Genomic DNA, 20,842 nt, shown 5'->3' with positions numbered 1-20,842 from the left:
CATCTCTCTCCTCGAATGTTTATCTTCGACATTTCAATTCCGTCAGAAATGACCTCCCACTCCCACTCTGTTTCATCAAATTTCTCTTTTGGGAACGATTTTGTCTGCCTGCTTGCATACGTGAGATTGAGTTCATCTTTTCGATAAAACTCTGAAGAAGTGCCGAAAGATGAAGCCGTAATAGTGCTTCGAAATCTACTGCGAGTGAAGAGTAAGTGGCTTTTTTTTTCTCCCGTGTAACGCGAAAGTCGGTACAAAAAGTTTCGTTGACAACACCCTCAGGAATGACAGAGACCGCCTCGTCAACATAACTGTTTTGCCGTAGACTGTAAATACCGGACACACCAGTGCTATAAATTTTCTTTTATGGGGTCTCTGTCGGACACTTTTCCTCACTGACTTCTTGCTGGACGTTTTCATTCCTCCAATTTAAGTGTTCTGTGAGGACTCCTGTGTTACTTTTGTGTCTTCCGTTGCCGATGCATCGCAGCCTGACCGAGCGTTGCCCCGCACACACACACACACACACACACACACACACACACAGGTTTCCTCGGATCTTTTTGTGTCGTTAGCGTTTATAGTTTATCTTGTCAGTTTCACTTCGTAGGAAGTCCATCTGTCTTGAGCAATTGTTGATACTGTTTCTACTCTGGAACTGTTAGTAACGTTTATCCATCTTCTGGAATCCGATACCGAACCTTTACAGTTTAGTAATGCATCTTGTCTAGCTATTAGCTGTGGCACACGTTCCGTCTCATCTAGCACGCGACTCTAAAAAGTGTGTCAACTTGCGGCCTTTGGAGATTCATTTTTTGAGACCTCAAGTTGACGCTGTTTACATATGTCATTAACAAAATTAGCATTAGCGTAGGAGCAAGATGCAGTCCGGTGGTATCTAGAATACTTACCAGTCGATGAACTGAGGTAGCTGTCGAATAGTATGCTGTTGCCGTGAAAATATGTCCATTTGCTAACTCAAAAAAGGCACGTAGTAAGTTATTGGAACAAGTGCAAATCCGTGGATGCAGTGCGTCGTCGCCGTAATAAAGTTACGTCGGGTGGGGTGTCTGCTTCAGGTGGGCTCGTATTGATGGGGGACGGCGCCGAGCGTTCGCCGTAGACGTCCGTTCGATGCGAGCGACTGCTTTGGCGGATCGTTGTCAAAGGCCGGTAACAGTGCCGCGACGCGAGGTGGTTTTGTGTTTTTCCAGTAGATACTCGATCTCTTCTCGTCTGCCGCTGGGAGTCATTTAGCCGGACGCAGCGCCTGTCACACGACTCAGGTGCTGGTGCGAGCACGTCGGCCTGCCTTCGGTTGCTGCCGGTTGCTGGCGGTGTGTTTAATGGTCGAACAGCAAACGGCACGTCGAGCGTAGCAGAGCCTTTATCAATTCTCGATACAGATTGTGCGCGTTCCACGTTCTCACCGACCATCACGTGGTGCAGTACGCTTACATGTCGACCATTTTTTAAGGTGATCTACTGTAATTGGAACGCTGTTGTATGCAAGCCGTTACGTCAACACAGTAGCAGTGTGCAAAGTAATTGTGATAAGAGTTGAGGCTGCTGCAGTAGACAGTGAAGTAAAGCAACGCGACGGCCAGCGTTCCTGCAGGCGGTGAGCATTGGCAGCGTGCTGCGTGCTGCTGGCCGGCAGTGCCTCGCTGCGCGTCACTCGGAGGTGGTTGACCTCTGAGCGACCGCCAGCTGGCTCCTATCTCTCTCTCTCTCTCTCTCTCTCTCTCTCTCTCTCTCTGTGTGTGTGTGTGTGTGTGTGTGTGTGTGTGTGTGTGTGTGTGTGTGTGTCGCTAGACCGCCTCCCCGCACGCACGTGACTCATGCGTTTCCTGGGAGCCTCGCCGCCGCCGCTTCTGCACAGTATGTCTGCCTGCACGTCTTTTAGAAGCCCCCCCCTCCTCTCTGCACATCCAGCTGCGTCACCAGCTACCCGCCTCTCACTCGCTCGTCGTCTCCGTCTTATGCACTCAAATTCGACAAACGCACTTCCTCGGTCCGTGTCCTACCCGACACCCTGTACGCTCTACCTCCCTATAGTGCGTTAAACATTAGTGGCGCCTTCTCGACGTTTGGCTCAGCGGAGGTGAGGTGACGCCGTTGCCCAGGTAATACCCTACCACGCCACCACCGCTTCGGTTGGTAAAGCGCCTTTGTTGCCACACCGTGCATAATCGTGACCACGTCGTGTCGCGCAATAATGCATCTGCGTTCGTCATCTTTCGTTGCAGCGTGGTACTTTCTGCCGCTCAAGTTTTATGCCGTCATCAGCTGTTCCGAACAAGTGATTTGTGTTGGATTTGTATTAATAAAAACAGTGCACCACGTCTGAAAACACAAGATTCACAACTTATAAGTGGACGTTCGGGAACACATTCGGGGGCCTTGAAAATAATGTTCTGCTGCAAAATATTCCTCCGAATTCAACAATAATAATGGACATTGCGCTATACCACTCTCTTGTGATTGATGAAGCTACAACAATCCAGTGAATGAAGCTCTCGGTACAAAGAAATGTTCCACTGGATGAAGCTCAACGTAACGTGGATGAGGCGAAGTTAGTGGAACTTGGTGATCTGAAAGGCAAAAAACCGACGGTTCCAGGTCGACAGATTGGCTGACGCTAAAGGGAATAGTTTAATCGGGTGTCGTCAAATCCGACGGAGAAGACGCTCAGTGAGCCTAAATGCTGAATAGAGAAGCCGTTTGAAATCTCGCACCACAGGACAAGTCACCCGCTGCCAGCCACACCGAGAAGGTACTCGAAGAAGGATGCATTCACGGAGGACTGACGAGTTTTGAGTAACACGTATCTTCTCTCGTTGCCGTGTTAAAGTCTGCTTCTTTACTCAAAACAGAGCACAGTTTACAAATATTCATCTCACTAACACTCTAACGCTCTTGAAATTGCGACTGAATCATGAAATAGTGCGTTATTGAACAATTAAATTCCTGAGGGCAATTCAGTTCAGTAGTTCACGAAACAGCCCAGTTTCAGAATAAAATAACCGCGTAACTTCACTTGTGTTGCTACATAACTCACAGCAATTGTACTTGCAACTGTAGTTGCTCGTTATGAAAGTTTCGCGTATTAAACATAAGGCAAAATACTCCACTGTTTGTGTGCTATCATTTGCCAAAATCATCTGTCGATACCTCGAACGGTTTATTTGATAAGTGGGGTTTTTAACTATTTATTTCTGGCTTTTTCTCTGGCGCGTGCTTTCGTGACGGAGTGGTTTACATACATTCCATTTTCTCGAGACTACAGACAGATCCCTCCAAGTTTAAATAGCAATTTAGTATGTTTGTACATTTCATACGAGGCAACATATGACGTAACACGCACGAAATGCAGATTCATAGCGACCCTTGTCTTTCACTGCAAACTTGAAGAATTTCTTGCAGTTATGCTGAAATATCACAATAACTATGAGCATTAGCGAAATGATATGCATTTCGTGACGAAGCTGAAGAATTAACCCATAAGATGTGCGAGAATCAGACGTTCTTAGCTGATACGTTCTTTACGGTCGTCTGAGAAAGATCGCAGGTGGGCGAGACCGTGGCTCTCGTCGTTCACGCGCCCACCTCACGCTAGCAACCACGCCTCCGTCCACTCGCTCCGCGCTGCACTGTCAAAAGCAGCGACTAGTTTCAAACGCGGTGTATCTCATCACGAGCTCAGTGGACAGTATGACGAGTTGTGTCGACAGGGGACACTCCCAGTGAGGTGTCTGTCTGAATGGCGAAACCAGAGGAGAGGCAGCGACCTGTAGCAGAGGCGTTGCCAGGGGGCTGTGCTGTGTGAGCAGGGAGAGGGGGAAGACACTGATACGCGGACATTCTTTCGAGTTGCGTGTTTCGAGTGTCTGCTGGGTGTCAGAGTTCACTATTCGAAGTGAGCGCTGGAGATAGGGAAAAACTTTCCTCGACAAATCTACGCCTTTTACACGTATAACAGATGTTACAATGCAACGAAAACAGCAGAATACGCGAAAATACTCGAACCACACGAGCAAAATAAATGCTATTGATTGCGTGTGTTGAAATGCCAGTAATCGGGAAGTAAACAAACGGTAAGTGTGGTGCCGCGGAGAGCGTAGACGACCAGCGCCGTGCGCAGATGTTTTCTGCCCCGACTGTAGGGACGGCGGCCCAGCCAGCCAGCTGTCCTGTCCTGCCCGCCTGGCGACAGCTGCCTGCCTGCCTGCCCCCCTCCCCCTCCCCTCCCCCCCACTCTTCCTGCCTTCCCTCCCTCACCCCCCCTCACCCGCCCCCCCCCCTCCCCGCACACACACACAACGGCGAGCCAGCGAGCGCCAGGGGAGTGCAGACTAGCTTCCGCTTTGCGCAACGCCTCTATGCCCACGTGTGTGGCAGTGCGCCTGCGCGGTGTGTAGCGGAGGATACCATTTGCCCCTCTCCGTGTCGCATTTGTGAAAGGTGCGTCGCGACAGTAACTCACGCTAAGCCTCCGTATGAACCCTGGTTCCTGGAATTTTCTGCTTACGGTCATCTCGCTGAACACGTGTACGAGGGAGTAATACGCTGACCGAATCCTGTCGGGCAGTAAGCTCTACGAATTCCAGCGGTACACCTCTCCGTGATGCAGAAAGCCTGCCTCGAGTAGTGTCTCGCTGCCGTTCGTTCGGTATCACGGTCCCGCCGTCCAAAAGACAACCCGTGGAGGAACTCGTCGCTGTTCGTCGGATCTTCTCTAGGGCCGCAGGCCGAATCGGTGGTACACGCACTTCGCGAGTCAGTTGCTCTGTCGCTGAATTACATTCGTCGCAATAAATCAGTTTGACATCTGCTTTTCGTGCAGCTTGTTCTATCTCGTCATTACACTTCGCCTCGGTCGGAATATATGAAATTTACGCGTTTAAAAAAATTGTGATATTTGCGCCCAGTATCCCAGAAAATTACCCGCTCACGGTCACGAATCGTAGCCCGACGTGCACGCGCACAACCCAGTGGGCGGGGGCTGGAACAACGGTCGCCCGCAGTGCGACTCGAGCCTTCGTGGCGTTCAGTTCGTGCGGCTCTGTGTCTTTCTCCGCCTGTAGGTTCGGTAACGAGGTGCGAAGGACCATCCACGGTAGTGCACATGGCCGCTGTCGGTGGTAGCAGTCTGTCATAAACAGAACTAAAGTGGGCGGGACAGTCGTTTCCTGCTGCCACAGCAGATTCACTTCACTGGTGAGAGGAATGCTCGAAGGTCCAACATTGTATACCGCCTAGTCCAAACGATCGTCGATGTGCATCGCCGATCACGCCCGCTTACCAGCACAGACGACACAGTCGTGCGAGAAAGAGGCAATAATCTATAAATCACGTTGATAAAAAAAAAAGAAAAAAATGCATTTGCCGTGGGAGCGTCTTCAGTCGCGTTCGCCGAATGCCACGTGAGAGCCGTTGCCGGTCACGTCGCGTACTGGTGGACCTATCCCCCCGCTTTGTCCGTTATTGCTTATGGTACTGCGCAGGTGGTAGTACTATTCCGTAACTTCATCCACGTCGATACCACCAATACTGACGAGTTTCTCGCCTTCTCATTTCTGCTACTTCGCATTACTTTTGTCTTTCTGCGATTTACTCCAATCCATATAACGTAGTTACTAGTATCTTCAACCTATTCGACACATCCTGTAATTCTTCTTAACTTTCACTGAGGATAGCAGTATGATCTTGTCACTGATACCGCTTCACCTTCAATTTAATCCCAGTCTCGAACTTTTCTTTCATTTCCGTTATTGCTTCCTCCGGCAGTTGTACAAGGTACATCACGGTTGTGCGAATGTTCCCTCCTTTGCACCCACTGGCTGAAGGGTTGGGGGGAGGCTGTGTAGTGAATTGTTGTTCCGCCTACAGCTGGCTGGGTGAGCCACTTCCGAGGTGTACCGCCTCCAGCAGCCAACTTGGAGCCGACCGCAGCTTCGGCATCCACCGCCGCCATCAGCCGTCTGGCGTCGACTGCTCCACGACCGTAACTCGCGTTTAGCGGCCAGTGGCCGAGCGCAGCTCTGGTCAGCAGCCGAGACATTCCTCCCTCTCTGCGTCTGCCGCGCCCATTACAGGCCGGCGCCCCGCACAGTCCACAGTCCAGTGAAAACTAGCTGTGAAGTTTGCCTTTCACTTGGTTTTAGAAATTCTTTATCTAGAGCACTCGTGGATATCATTTTTTTTTCAGCGTTGCCTCGATTTATGCTACACACAGAAGCGCATCAGTTCGTCAACCGACGTTTCCTTTCTCCTTCTCGCTATTTTCGTTGTCAGTGATTTTTGTCGTCTCAGAATTCGTTAACAGAAGAAATCTACTAGTGACAAACTCAAAATTTAATTTGAGAAAAATTTCGCATAGAAACGCGTGGAACAGAGAACTGCATCGAAGTGAGACGTCAGTTGCGACGAAGCGTTTGACGCGCCTTTAGAAACCAGTGCTGAAAATTATGTGGACAGAAGAGATAAATGAGATACTGCGCATAGGTCGAAGAGGGAGGAACGTGTGGAAAATGTTGGAAAGGCGAACGGACAGGACGACAGGACATCGCGTAATGCGTCAGGGAATAACTTGCACGGTTGGAGAGGGAGCTGTAGAGGGAAATGAGTCCAGGGGATGACAGGGGCCGGAATGTACAGGCAGAAGCAGAACTTTGAGACGGTAGTGTCGATCGAGACGAGAAAAGTGTCCAGCAGAGATGGGCTCTGAGGAGCACACCTTACACAGCTGTCAGCACTTGTTCTACTGAACAACTGCCTGTAACAGTTAAGTATCCGTTTTAAAGTCCGTGTTTATGTTTACTAGACTTGTTTTTCTTCATGTTTTGGTCTATACTGCTACATCCGAAAGTTTGTCGCAGTAGTTCTGTAATGTCCTGCATGCGACAACTAATGGAGCAGATGAATAGCTTGGCACCGTGGCAAGAAGAGATTGGAGGAATTGTCGTCCTCTTCCATTCGTTGAAGTTTATCTGCGCTAAAGACATACTGTATTTTAATGTATGTTAACTGGGGACGTAGAAACGACGGAGAGGCTCCGTCCCCGCCGCAGCCGCAGTGGTCCACAACCGCACCACGACTACCGCAGTCCACTTCACCCCTCCGCCGCCCCACACCGAACCACTCTTTCAGCGTTATTGTGCGCTGCGACCCCCGGTGGACATCCCCCCCCCCCCCCATCCCCCAGGGAACGCGTCACACCAGACGAGTGTCAGCCCTATGTTTGCGTGGTATAGTAATGGTGGTGTACGCGTACGTGGAGAACTTGGGTGCGCAGCAATCGCCGACGTAGTGTAGCTGAGGCGGAATAAGAGGAAGCAGGCCGCATTCGTCGAGGCAGATGGAAAACCGCCTAAAAGCCGTCCACAGACTGGCCGGCTCACCGGACCTCGACACAAGTCCGCCGGGCGGATTCGTGCCACGGGGACCGGGCGCTCCTTCCCAATCGGGAAAGCCGTGCGGCAGACCGCTCGGCTAACCTGGCGGGATGCTAAAGACATACCTGTATACAGCGTGGGGCAAATAAAAGTGGCTCGGATGAGTGGTTACGATAGGACGTGAACGTGTACATACGACTAGACTTCGTGACGCGCAGTGGAGCCGTGGCAAGTGGGCGACGGTACTCACAGTGAAGAAACGGGGGTTCGTCGTCAAAAGTTGCGTGGCAGCGAAGTCGAGGAAACGGTGTGGTTAGTTGTTGGCTGAAGAGTTTACTGCTGTCAGACTACCACCAGTGTGTGTCGTGCAACGCTTAGACGGCAAACGGCGTCAGACAGGACCTGTTTTGAAAAAAGTGGAAAAACATTCCGAAACGCGCCCGCACATCGAGAGGTGTCGCTGCAGTTCACCAGAAAATCCCTCAGAGCCCTACCGAATCGACCCGACGCCTGTCGCAAGCGACCGGCGTACCGAGTCGATCGTGCGGACGGATACTCGACCTCCACCTGCACGCGCATGCGCACGGTGTGTCTATCGTTCGTGCAGATGCTTTTCCGCGCCTCCACTTTTGTGAGTGGCTGCTCACTGACATAACAAGCGACGGCTCAGAGTGGATCTGTTCTCTACGTCTGGCGGAGACCGGTTTCACCGGAGCGTCGCAGAATCACGGGTTCTGGGTGGCCGAGGATCCGCATAACTTGGAGGAAGCAGCACCGCACCATGAGAGTACGAGGTGCATTCAAGTTCTAAGGCCTCCGATTTTTTTTCTAATTAACTACTCACCCGAAATCGATGAAACTGGCGTTACTTCTCGACGTAATCGCCCTGCAGACGTACACATTTTTCACAACGCTGACGCCACGATTCCATGGCAGCGGCGAAGGCTTCCTTAGGAGTCTGTTTTGACCACTGGAAAATCGCTGAGGCAATAGCAGCACGGCTGGTGAATGTGCGGCCACGGAGAGTGTCTTTCATTGCTGGAGAAAACCAAAAGTCACTAGGAGCCAGGTCAGGTGAGTAGGGAGCGTGAGAAATCACTTCAAAGTTGTTATCACGAAGAAACTGTTGCGTAACGTTAGCTCGATGTGCGGGTGCGTTGTCTCGGTGAAACGGCACACGCGCAGCCCTTCCCGGACGTTTTTGTTGCAGTGCAGGAAGGAATTTGTTCTTCAAAACATTTTCGTAGGTTGCACCTGTTACCGTAGTGCCCTTTGGAACGCAATGAGTAAGGATTACGCCCTCGCTGTCCCAGAACATGGACACCATCATTTTTTCGCCACTGGCGGTTACCCAAAATTTTTTTTTGTGGCAGTGAATCTGTGTGCTTCCATTGAGCTGACTGGCGCTTTGTTTCTGGATTGAAAAATGGCATCCACGTCTCATCCATTGTCACAACCGACGAAAAGAAAGTCCCATTCGTGCTGTCGTTGCGCGTCAACATTGCTCGGCAACGTGCCACACGGGCAGCCGTGTGGTCGTCCGTCAGCATTCGTGGCACACACCTGGATGACACTTTTCGCATTTTCAGGTCGTCATGCAGGATTGTGTGCACAGAACCTACAGAAATGTCAACTCTGGAGGCGATCTGTTCAACTGTCATTCGGCGATCCCCCAAAACAATTCTCTCAACTTTCTCGATCGTATCGTCAGACCGGCTTGTGCGAGCCCGAGGTTGTTTCGGTTTGTCGTCACACGACGTTCTGCCTTCATTAAATTGTCGCACCCACGAACGCACTTTCGACACATTCATAACTTCATCACCACCTGTCTCCTTCAACTGTCGATGAATTTCAATTGGTTTCATACCACGCAAATTCAGAAAACGAATGATTGCAGGCTGTTCAAGTAAGGAAAAAGTATTTAAAACAGTTCTCATTCTCGCCGCTGGCGGTAAAATTCCATCTGCCGTACGGTGCTGCCATCTCTGGGACGTATTGACAATGTACGCGGCCTCATTTTAAAACAATGCGCACGTTTCTATCTCTTTCCAGTCCGGAGAAAAAAAAATCGGAGGCCTTAGAATTTGAATGCACCTCGTATTGGGGTTTGGTGTGTGCAGTGTCTACACGCCGCATTATTGGTCCCACCTCTCATCAGACGCTGACTTGGGCGCTTTACATTGCCAGCATTTGGAAACCATTTGCGGGAGCGTCAACGGAGGTGAAGAGAGCTGCAATTACTTGCAATAGCATGGAGCCACTGCTCGTACTGCCGACCGAAGCTCGGAATAGATTTGCACAATCTTCACGGCTGGCAGCGTGGTTAGCAGACGGCAGTCAGGTGGCGGCGCCACTAGCTGGCCACGCAGGTCACCTCATGCACCAACAGTGACTGCAGTCCAGCTTGGGCCCGTCTCGAGCAAGCTGCTGACGAGGGCCCAATAGTGCCGAGAGGTGGATGGATGGACGGTGGTTCACTTCCCTCTGCTGTGCCCCACTACTGTGTTCTGCGGGCCACTTTCATTTGCGCAACGCTGCAGTTGAATTGTTTGAGATAAATGAAGGCGACTTAGGACGAGCCCAGTTAACTCGTACTCCTTTGGTCCCTCAGTCGACGATATTTAAAGCAGCTCTTGGACAGTTGAGGATAATTTCTCCTTACGTGTCTGCTCTCTCAATTGCTATTGCGTTGCCATCGTGAAGTGTTAACGAAGCTGTAGCATCGGCACCCATATTGTCAGTGTAGTACAGTGGTTAATGTCGGCCAAGAAAATCTCTGTGTGTAGCAGAATCGTGTGTGTGTGTGTGTGTGTGTGTGTGTGTGTGTGTGTGTGTGTAACGTTGTGATTGCTCGGTAACGGCTGCGTCGGCAGGAAGTGAAGTCGCCTCGCCGTGCCGTTCAGCCAGCAGTTGCGGCCGTGTGGGATCGGGAGCGAAAGTGGCGCCGCTGCTGTTAGCACGAGGCGGTCTGCTGTGCCGTTTCTGTAGTGCGGAGGGCGGGCGCTAGGGGGAGCTGTAGTTGTGCCGAACGGAGAGAGGCACGGCCGAGGTGCGGCTCCCGCTAGCCCGTGCAGCCGCAGAGCACGCGGCGGCCCCTCCGGACGAATTCCCTCGCGCAGAGACTGTGTCGCCAGGAGGCTCGGTTCGCCGGCGTGTCGTACGTTTGTACACCGCGAGGCACAGTCGCGCGTGTAGCTCTGTCCTCCTTCGCCTCTCGCTCTTCTCACTGCCAGTGGCACCAGATTTCTCTCGTCGTGTTCGTTTCACGAGACCTGCGTGCCAGGAAGTAGTCTGTTTGTTTGCCGACCGCGCCGGCAGTGGTGCCGCGGATCGCCCGTGGCTGGTGGCGCCCCCCGCCCCCCCCCCCCCCCAAACCCGACTCGCCGTCGTCTTCGCCGCCTCTCCCAGTCCTACTCCGTAACGGTCGCACAGTGATGAGCCGCACGCAGAACAACTCGTTGTGCGTCCCTACTTTGCTTTAATACAGCTCCCTGTGTACCCTTCTACGTCCTTCTCTATTTCCTTAGATTAGTCTTTTTTCCCACAGTCTGATCTCTCGGCATATTCAAACTTTGCCCAATACGTGCTCGTAAGGACTACCTCATCTGCGAATGTTCTACACGAAGAACTCGACGTCTCTCCCCTTCTATTGCCGTACAAAAAGGTAGTTTCGCAGTCGTCCACAATGCGTACGCCACTAGCAATGGCAAGAACCGAATCGAAATGATTTTAAAATATGCCGGGTGTCTGTCGTACCGACGCCCTGCATCTGTCTGCAGTGCAGTTCCGAAGATTAACTTTCCTAAAGAGCACGGAAGCAGTCGCCGCCGCAGCAGCAGCAGCAGCAGCAGTGGTGAGTGAGGCGCCCACTGCTCTGCACACAGCTCAGAGCCTGGTGTTCGGGCCCACGTTTCCCAGTTGCTGCCGTCCCTCGGCAGATATCCGAGTGCAGAAGTGCAGGTCGGGTGCGGTGACGGAGGCGCGGCCCGCGGCCGAGCGAGGCCCGGACAGCGCGGCGCCAGCCCGCAGCCTGCAGCGTGCCTTCCGCCGCGACCCACAGCGCCGCTCTCTGCCTGTCCGCCCGTATCACAGCCGCGCCGCCTGACGGCCACAGAACGGGAACGCGGCAGTCGCCTCACACTGAGGCAGTTCAGGCGCGGCGGAGGCGTCGGCCGAGTGGCGGAGGTGCCGACACTGGTGTCGGCCGGTGAACGTTTCGCCACCAGCGCGCACGCAGTCGACTTGAGGCGCGAGAAAGCTGCGTCGCAGTCTCCAACCCAGGACACACTGCGCAGCGTTTCCGCACACTCGTGGGCGTACCTTCATTCGTTTAAGATACTCGAATAAAAAGAAACTATTGAAAAAGAGTATCTGGAGGTGCAAAATGATTTCCTTAATTTAAACAAGTTTCGCTCACAGTGTCGACGGTCAAAATAAACGCGCTTGTTTCTGGCTGTTGACGGACAGACGGTTCAGATGGCTCTGAGCACCAACGGACCTCACTTCTGAGGTCATCAGTCCCCTAGAACTTAGAACCACTTAAACCTAAGCAACCTAGACATCACACACACACACACACACACACACACACACACACACACACACACACACACATCCATCCCCGAGGCAGGATTCGAACCTGCGACCGTAGCGGTCGCGCGTGTAGCGCCTAGAAGCACTCGGCCACTCCAGCTGGCTGTTGAGGGACACCACGCACTTCCACGAACCTGTTCCAAGATTAAAACTACGAGTACTGCACCCGCTACTGTGGTCCGAATTTGGGAGACGGGGGAGCGGTATCGACCGCGGAAGAGTTGCGCGCCGGGGCTCCGTTCTGCACGGAGGCGGCCGGTTTCCGCGTCGCGGGAGTGTGGTGGGCAGGCCGCCGGCCGCTTTCCCCGACTTTCACCGCCGCATCTGGGACGCGGTCTGAAAAAGCGCCAGTGAAACCTCCTCCTCCTCCTCCTCCTCCTCCTGCACAGCGAGCGGCCGGCGTCTCGGCCCGTGCAGGAGGCCCACTCTGTGTCTGTGGGTGCGGTGCGGGCATTCTTATTTCCAGCACAGGCAAAGCACTCCCAGCAGTGGTTACATCGACATTCTCTTCATTCCCTCCTCCTTTCCCTTCGATCACCTCCTTTATCTTCAGCATTTCCTATTATCTCCCCTCTTTCATAATTCGGGAAAATACTCTTAGAGCTACGGTTGACTGGGGGAGGATGGAATCGTTTGGCAGTTACACGTATGATATACAGTCACATGGAATGGTCCTATCGAAAGTGATATTTCTTAGGAAAACGGTTCTGAAGAACTGAAACCGAGTTTCACTTTTTCGTCGGTACAATTGCAACTCCTAACATTTTAGCACTGTTTTGTAAGAAAATAGTGCGCGCGCCTGTTTGTGTGTGTTTGTGTGTGTGTGTGTGTGTGTGTGTGTGTGTGTGTGTGTGTGTATTCTTACGTCACTTATTGGTACACCAATGTCGTACGCCATTTTGTTCCAATATTTATTCCATCCAGTTCCCGGCTTCATTGGGCCGACTCCACGAAACATACTACCGTCCGCAAGACACATTGGCTTGTAGGAAACCAGACGTTAGGACAATACGCGCACCACACGGGATGCCTGGCTGCCTGTCGATCGCTCACCTCCCACGTTTCTCATCCCTGCCACACTACACTACACTGCACACAGTGAACTTCATCCTATCCAGGATCGGCCACAGCCCTACCTAGTCGACCACTTCGTGCACGAGAAACAACAGCAAAAGCTGCTCCAACCGTTAGCCTCCCTCTGCACCAACAGCGATGATTAAAATCAACTGGTGCACTGTCCCATACTTCGAAATGTTGTCCAACTAATTAAGCAAAACTCTCAAATCTCCCAACATCATTTTACGAGGGTAATCCCAAAAGCAAGGTCTCCTGTTTTATATGTATAGACCTGTTTATTTCTACAATGTTTTACATCTGAGCTGAATCGCTGCGACCACAATTAACGCTGACAGGCACTGTGAGTGTGTGAAGAAAACTCAAACGGCCAATTCAGAACCGGAGAAGAGCAGTGTTGAGCAAGGGCGTACACATTTTCCACGACAACGCTCGCCCACACATCGCTCGGCAAACCGTTGCTCTCCTGCAACAATTTCAGTGGAACATAATCACCCACCCTATAGTCCTGACTTGGCGTCCAGTGACTATCACCTGTTCCATTGGTTAAAAGAACATTTGGCCGGAAAGCGATTCGCTACGACGACGAGGTGAAAGAAGAGGTTCATAACTTTCTGAACATCATGGCGGCGAGCTGGTATGACATGGGCATACAAAAACTGCCACAGCGCCTACAAAAATTCATCTACAGAAATGGTGATTATGTCGAAAAATAGGTAAATGTTCAAGCTGTAAACTTATGTAAACCATTGTAGAAATGAACAAGTCAGTGTACTTATAAAAGAAATAGACGTTATTTCTGGGATTACCCTCGTATGTAAGAGGCACAACAGATCATATTTGAACAGCAAGGATGAAACAGAGATAAGTAATAGTGGTGTTTATAAAACGGCCCTCCATTTACTGCAGCAGCAGACTGTATACGCGATCGGTCAAACAGCCCGGGATATTATAACAGCTAGACTCACTATAAACGTAGTTGGAGATCACTCACGTCAGATCCCACTTTTCCGGAACATTTGCCGAATGAACGTCATAGTTACAAAGTCCTTACAGAAGTCCTAATTATAGCGAACAAAAGGGGGAAAAAACTTAGCCTATTGGAACAACTTGAGTCAAACATGCGTTTAGCTGTAAACCCACAAATGGTCCTCAATAACCAGATACGTGTCCACGTGGCCGGGCCAGCCAGCTACACACTCTAAACTTGTCGTTGTGCGCCTCACTTTTTTATCCCTTGCACGTTTCCTAATGTATCCGTACAGTCGCTATCCTTTAGTGCTGTGTATGTGGTGACTGCTAGACTTGACAGTTCTCACGTAATGTGACGACCAAACCTTGTTTGTGTGTTGATAGTATTTTTGCCTCTAATATTCGATTTGCTAGACACAAACGAGTCTCGTAGACGCTAGCCAGTTCGCCCAATAAGCTCAAACCGCTTCGAAATAAATAAATATTAGTAGCATAAAAATGCAGTTTTTGTTTTTCAAGAAAGGCTGGGATGTAGGTCTGTTACTGTCCCTGATAAATGTAAACGATCTTCCGTGTAATATATAATGAGCAGAATTAATTATTTTTGCAGATGACAATAGTATTTTAGTCAGTCCAACCATACGTGCACAAACGGAAGAAATAGAAAACAGAGTTGTTAAAAGTATTACTGGCTGGTCTTCTGCGAATGGTCTCAACTTCGATTAAAAAAAAAAAAAAAAAAAAAACGCGCATCTAGGGTTACTGCATCAGTAAGTGCAACAGGAAATAAAAAAACGTGATGTAAACTTTAAAATTCTTAGGAGTCCATAATCATAAGAATTTAAGCTCCAAAAAGCACATTGTGGAACTCGTAAAACAACTTGCTTTGCCCACATTTCCACTTACAATCATTGCAAATCTTGAGGAGAGGCAGATCAGTGAGATGGCATATTTAGATTCAATAGGGTCATATGGAATAACGCCCTGGCGTAACTCATTTTTAAGAAACGAAGTTTTCATTGCTCAAAAACGTACTGTAGAAATAATACAGCGACGACCATATTGTAGAAAGCTGTTTAAGGAGTTGGGAATTGTGACTAGTCCTTCACAGTATATTCATTCCCTCGTGAAGTTTGTTATAAATAATCCAGTACGGTTTAGAAGGAACGTACAGTGATGTGATCAGAGCCAGAAGTAAAAACTACATTCATTGTTACACGTGAAAGTTGTGTCTAGCACAATTATTGATATCTCCCGGAGTGATATAAAATACTTGACAGGTAGCAAATTAAAATTCGGAAACGAAGTGAAAAAGTTACTTTAATTACTATAATGTGTTAAAGGTGGCGGGTGAAAATTACACACCTTTTTTTTTTAACTTTATAAAATGTTCAGTTATGCGGACATACCCAAAAGTTAGGTTGTGATGGGCACGGAAAATTAGTTCGATATCATTACAAATTATCGTTCAAATGGTGCACGAAACATGAAACCTACCTACATACATACCTACTTTATATAAGTTACATCCAAAAAGTGAGTCTCTGCTACGGGGAGATTCGCTCGACTGCCAGCAGCTGTCTGTCTGTCTGTTGTGAGGATGACAGGACGGTTCGCCTGGCAGTGCCGAGTGAGGTAAGTCGGCGTCCGGTGCAGACAGCCTGGCTGCACGTGGCGGACGAGTAGAGCCGCGGCGCTGCTGGCTGGCGGACGTCGCCGCCTGTCGAGTCGGAAATCCCGGGTTCGATTCCCCGTCACCATCTTACATTTTCTCTCCTTGAGTGGTAAGAATCGGCACTCCGCCAGGCACTGTCCGGCATGTGGCGGGGGTACTTTGTGCGTCGCCGTCGATTTTTCCCATTTTCGCGAGAAGAAAGATTCCACGTCGGCTCGAATCTCTCAAATTTTACCGTCGCGGACGGAACCGGTGCATCGGTTGACTCTTCGGGGGACGTACGCTCTCGGAATGTCGACAGCAAACCAGACGGCGCCGTGACTGCCTGAGCGTCTCAGTTCCGCTTCCACTCTGACTGGACGAACTGTAGCGAAACGAGCTACCGTTCTCTGGGTCTGCTCTGCTCTGCTTGCCGTATCAGCGCTGTCGCTTACCGACTAACAGTACTGAACGAGGATTTTGTGAGCTACCTCAGTAAATCCCCTGCCGCATCTTCCACTGAATCTGAGTTTTAACAACTCGGTCCCTACTCGTACTCTCAGGTATTTTACTGAGGCAACTGCTTGTAGTGAAGTTTTGCAGTCGTGTAATCGTGTACGAGTAATGGGTGAATCTGCCTGGTGATCCGGAATACGTTACAATTATGTCGAATTCGCTACAATTTTCTCTCTCTCATTAGCGAACAGTTTCTCGAAACCTCCGGTGTTATCCACTTACATTGCGAGAAGTAACTGACCACAACCATTAGCACGGAGCATGCGAAATTGACAGGCGTGTGGTGCCGAAGTGGCGAGATATGTTAAGGCTTGTACCCAGCTGGGATTTATTTGAATCTGCGTGTGTTACAATACGAAACGTCGCCAGAGGACAAGCAGTCACTGCCGGACGTTTTGTAGGAAACAGCCGGGCTGCCATGGGGCCGTCCCCTCTCCAGAACACCTCGCGAAGGCCAGAGAAAGACAGGTGTGTGTGTGTGTGTGTGTGTGTGTGTGTGTGTGGCCCAGCCGCCTCTCGTGCGGCGAGCAGAGGCCGTCCTTCGTCCTCGTGTTTGCTGGCCTCGTGGTCGCGTGAGTGTCTGCGCGCGCTCTCTCTCTCTCTCTCTCTCTCTCTCTCTCTCTCTCTCTCTGACCCCCAGCGGACAGGCCGCTGATCGGGGACGCGCCGCAGCCGCTGCCGCTGCGCAGTGCTGCCAACGTGTGGCGCCGTCCCTCCCCCTCGGCTGCTCCAGTTGCTCGTTCCAGTTACACAGAAACCAGCCACAGGCAGTGTACAGCAGCAGGGGCGGCTCCAGCCAGGCTGGCCGCAGCCTCCGGCTCGCCTGACCCCAAACCAAACCAAACCAAACCGCGCGCCTACACACACACACACACACACACACACACGCACACACGCACACAGTACAGCTCTGCCTCCGCCCCAGAAAGCAGTGCGAAAAGGACGAGGAGCGCAATGCGACAGCCCGACCCACGGTCGAATAAATTCTGAGCCGAATGTCAAAGCTGCCTCAGTTCGGTAACTGGAGAATCCGACGTAAGCCAGCCCAAAGTCAACTTAGCCTGTTCGCAGCAGCAAGATCCCCACACGCTCGACACTCGACTTGATCGAATCGATCTAGAGGAACGCTTAAATTGACAGCAAAGATTAAAGAAGCTGAAAGCCGACTTAACTTAGTACGCTTCGTGAAATACCGAACATGTGGAGTGGAACAACCTGTTACCCTTTCAGGTACAAAATATTTGTCCGACCCATTGTCGATTACGGATCTCGAGCACGTATATTGTCATCGAACCGAAGCAAAAAAATTCAGTCTGCTGACCGGAGGATGCTTCGGATAGCTTCAGATCCTCACTATTACTTCACAGGAAACTCACTATACGAAACACACAAAGCCAAGAATATGCTAGACAGCATAACAGAACAGATGACAAGATTTGTGCTTAATAGACTACGCAGCCGTGAACTTGTCAATCAGTCTTGCAGTACGATACTCCAGGGTTCAGTTTTTCGAAATCCAAATATGCACTTCCTCCTTTCGATACTCTCGAAAGAGACTCGAATCCTGTGGAAAGCGAAGAAAGTAATGAAACTGTCAACAGACCGACGACAGCTACAAGGATTTGTGATGATGTAACACCCTCATGTAGAAAGAACAAATTATTGAGCGACACTGCTCCAGTCTACTCCCATAGAAGAAGAGAGTATTCTAAACTGACTACATTTAAAGTTTTCCATCGTGTGCAGAATCAGATAGCAATTTTCTACGTCGACAGAACTTCGATGCGACAGTATAACATTATCGAGCGACTGAGCTACTGTGAAGACGTGTGGGAGCTCAGTAACAGGCAAACAGTCACAGCTGGGGGGTTCTTCAGCCGAGAGTTTTTTCCCCTAAGCCGTAAAGGAAACGACGGAATTTGGAATGAGATAAATGTAATGAACACTATCTTCCTCAGAACTATCCCCTCTATAGGCAACAAAAATACTACAAAATTAAAAAACAGCAAATTGTTCTAAATAAATGGTTTCCTAACAGCACAAACTAAAAGTATCGGCTGAAAACGGCTACGCTCTCCTTCAACCCACGGTCATGTCAGAGGTGGAATGAAATATTTTTTTTAAAGTTAAAAAGTATGTCGACTGTAGGCGGCAGTCGAATTAATACATTGATCTTGAGGTGGCTTACATGCTTGGTCTAAAGATTATTTGCCCTAGATGGGACAAAATTTTAAAACTCGGTACAACGGTAACTGTTCCCTTACGAGCTGTCGCTGGGAAGCAGCGGAATGGCCCCCGGGAACCGAGCGCTGGTTGTCGCCTCGTCTCGTGTGGTCTCTGCACTCGGGCGTTAGCGCGGGAACCACGCGTGCCACTTACCCGCTGCGAGTCGGCTCGAGGCGCGTTTCGACACGCCGAGGAAAGCGGCGTACGTCTGCATTGTCGGACCGAAACTGGGACAGCCCCGTCTGCACGGGCGGGCGGGCGAGGCGGAGGCAGGGAGGCGGCGGCGCCTAACAGCGGGGGTTCGCGCCTCGCCAGAGCCGACGCGCGGACCTCTGTCCCCCGCGGCTGCGATGCGGCCGTCCGTCTGCTCGTGACGTTCTTCTGTACTCGCCTCAGCCAGGGACAGCTTCTACTCCTGGATTTCCTTTCACGGAGGTGGGACTGTCAGACGACAAGAAGGTAGAACCTGTTCAAATGTGGCCTCGAGACTGTACGGATGTGTCGAATCTATCGGAGGGAAGCGAAATTTGTGCGACAACTCGTCCAAATAGCAGTTATCCTGTGCGGTCGGCAAGGGATCGTAGAGGCAGGCGAGAGTTTGGCTGCTGCGAGCGGGTCCACATGTCCGTACAGTGCAGTGCAGTAGTTGCAGAGGGAGAAGTTTGCTGAGCCCGCCCAGCGTGGGAACCGACGTCAGACTAGTGTCCGCACTGACAACCACGGGGATTACGGCAGGTGGCGTTACGTAACCTCTCATCACGTCGCGCCGCGCTTCAGCAACGGCAGACCTGACGTTTTCATCTAGACGAACGCACAAAGTTGGCAGTCTCGGTCACACCTCGTTATTTCTTACTTTAGTAACGCGTTTCGGCCAACTGCCATCGCCGGACCGGTCATAAAACAAAAAGTGAAAAACGGCTTTGTACATATTACAAAAGTATTTTTCCCAAGAGAAGAAAATAGCCGTACGATGCTTATTATTTCAATGGACCGCAGACTGAGAAGTGCTCGTAAGTAATAGGGTAATGTGAGTGGGCATACGTGCCGAATCGTTCACACACACACACACGAGTGCGGTGTTAGGTGGTGGAGACAGCGTCTGCTCTCTCGCTTCGTACCGGCGGCTGACCTTTTACGAGGATTCTGTACGTATTACTCCTGGAGGTTACTGTATTTGTGCACTGCTAATTCCGAGCACTACTCGAAATTTGTGATCCGTTGAAATAATGTTAATCCTACGGCTATTTTTGTGAGACGGGCAAGGAATTGTACATCCCACGTTTATACTTTTCGTCTTACGACACATCGCACGAAGGGAAAAGTGTTATCAAAGTAAGAAATAAGGCAGTGTGGCTAATACTGAAAGACTGGCGTGTTTCCACGTGATGGTCTGTGTTTGACAAGAGTTATTTAACCTCGTGGGAATGGTTTACTGTAATACGGTGGAATGCAAAGTCACGCACGGCTGGTCCTCAGCCTCGCCGCAGCTGCGCCCTCTGCACCACGGGTAGCGCGGACGGGACGGGACGGGACAGTCGACAGGCACGAGAGAGTCGCGCTGAGGCCGACGACAGCGCTACAGGCGAGCTCTCGCGTTCGTAAGAGGAGGTGCTAAAAGGAAACCGAGCTACGCCACTGCGTTGGCGCTACCGTCTCCTCGGATGGCGGAAGTATTCCGTGCTACCCCACCGGTTTTCGCACAGTACGGTGTTGGCAATTTTCTGTCGATGGCAGTGACTGCGTGTCGCCGTGGCCGCCTTCCCTCGTGTGGCCGGCGTCCACGCAGACGGATTACGCAGCGGCGCGCTTGTTTGGCATTCCGGCGGCGGCGCCAGCAGTCAAAACAGAGCGGCTGCAGCAGCAGCAGCGGCGGGAGCGTGTGTCGGCCGGCCGTCAAAGACAACTGCAAAGTTTAGCGCAGTAGAGGAATTGACGCGTTGCTGCCGCGGCCACGTTTATTGTCAGAAAAGCCCTTTCGTACACGCGATGCGCCGGCAGCCAATTACCGGCCGTAGGGCGACCGTGAAGTAGTTGAGGGAGGAGGGCTGCCCCCGTGCAGCTCATTCGCTCCGTCACTCTGCGGCCGCCGCCGTACGGCTGCGTCGTTCCAGAGGCGCTACTGGCGTGCAGTGGGCTGCTGTTGCTGCGCCCAGCGTGGAGGCAGTGGCGGCAGTGGTGGCAGTGGTGCTCGTGTACGCGTACACAGGATGCGAGGGAACCGGAGGCAGCGGATTCGGCCGTACGTCGGTTTGCGGCCAGTCGTCCTCAGCAAACCGAGGACTCGTGGGCGAGGGGCTCGGCCACTCCGAATCGCAGTCGCTTCTCGTGACATTTCGGTGTTGCTCCCACTTTGTTATTGTCTTCAGTACCGTTATAAAAGCTTTCAGCGGCCAATATTACGAGATAACGG

General features: G+C 51.1%; 1 protein-coding gene across 3 annotated transcripts in view; it reads left to right on the top strand.

Moving 5' to 3' along the window:
- The window catches only part of LOC126109880 (protein roadkill), a 695,429-nt gene that overhangs the window by 540,568 nt on the left and 134,019 nt on the right, over positions 1 to 20,842 (top strand). The window lies entirely within an intron of this gene.

Source organism: Schistocerca cancellata, chromosome 12, assembly GCF_023864275.1.
Source record: "Schistocerca cancellata isolate TAMUIC-IGC-003103 chromosome 12, iqSchCanc2.1, whole genome shotgun sequence".
NCBI classification, from domain to species: domain Eukaryota; kingdom Metazoa; phylum Arthropoda; class Insecta; order Orthoptera; family Acrididae; genus Schistocerca; species Schistocerca cancellata.
This window is presented reverse-complemented; position numbering and strand designations above follow the sequence as displayed.